Genomic DNA, 1158 nt, shown 5'->3' with positions numbered 1-1158 from the left:
ACTTTCGGCCTATCATGCTAACTATGGTGAATGAAGGTGAAGCATCATCCCTTCTCATAGCAACCCACTTAAACAATCAATGACACCATTCTCATAATAATTGGCTGCAAAACACATGAAAATTACGCAATTAAGAGACTGCACCAGAAAAGGCTCTATTTCTCATGAAAATTGTCTGCCAACAAAACACGGGAAAATCAAGGTTGGTGTAGTTGAAAATAGACCATGAGGGAGGGCTCAATTCATGGGACTGCGTCGATATAAGCTTCATGGGCTGCATGGGCTTGAGACAAAGAGAGTGAAGAAGACATAAGGTCGAAGAAGAATTAGAAGATGGCTAAGGCTGTGGGAGTAATGCAAGTGATGGTTGTGGTGGTTGTGGTAGGGTTTATTGCAAGCACAGAAACATTGTCGATATGCAACATGAATGCTGGGGAGTTCTACGGATGCCTTCCGGCCATTCAAGGGCCAGCACCATCGCCGCCGAGCTCCGGTTGCTGCGATGCGATCAAGAGGGCAGACCTCAACTGTCTGTGCAGCTACAAGCACTCTGTCCTCCTCCCTTCCTTCGGCGTCGATCCGAAGCTGGCTATGGCCCTGCCTCGCAAGTGCTACCTTGTGCCTCCTCCTGGCTGTGAAGGTTTGCTTTTTTTATCTTCGCTTTTTTGGTTATTCAATTAATCTCTGCTTCTCTGTTTTAACTATTTCTGTATTTACTCAATGCGGTGGCTTGATCAAATTGTTTTTGAGTTAGTTCTTGGAGTTTAATTTGCAATGTTTATTTGTTGTTGACTTGCAGAAGGAGACAGTGCCCCTGCCAGCAACTCACAACCTTCTAACTAGAAGAAAGAGGCAAGGCTTTACATATGGTCATTTTTGATAGTTCTCTAGGGAAGTTAGGTCCTTTTACAGTGGCTTTACCGAAGCATAGGCTTGTGGTTAGGGTAGAGATAAGAGTATGTAAGGGGACTACCTCGTCCTTTTTGTTTTTCAATATAAGCTCCATGGAGCTCTGAGTCATTTGCCTCTATTATCATGTATAACCCTATTCTACGTTATCAACATGCACAAGTATGGAATGTCCGCACATGCATGGTCAAATACTACAAGCAAAACGTCTCTTAAAACTATCAATGAAATCAACATGGAAAGCAGTCT

General features: G+C 43.5%; 1 pseudogene; it reads left to right on the top strand.

The window, feature by feature from the left end:
- Positions 1-333: 333 nt before the first annotated feature.
- Positions 334-843, top strand: LOC149848132 (putative lipid-transfer protein DIR1 pseudogene; annotated as a pseudogene).
- Positions 844-1158: the final 315 nt, after the last annotated feature.

The sequence above is a fragment of the Nuphar pumila genome, chromosome 1 (assembly GCF_984573655.1).
Source record: "Nuphar pumila chromosome 1, dmNupPumi1.hap1.1, whole genome shotgun sequence".
Lineage (NCBI taxonomy): Eukaryota > Viridiplantae > Streptophyta > Magnoliopsida > Nymphaeales > Nymphaeaceae > Nuphar > Nuphar pumila.
Note: the sequence above shows the minus strand (reverse complement) of the source record. Positions and strands in the feature narration are given on the sequence as shown.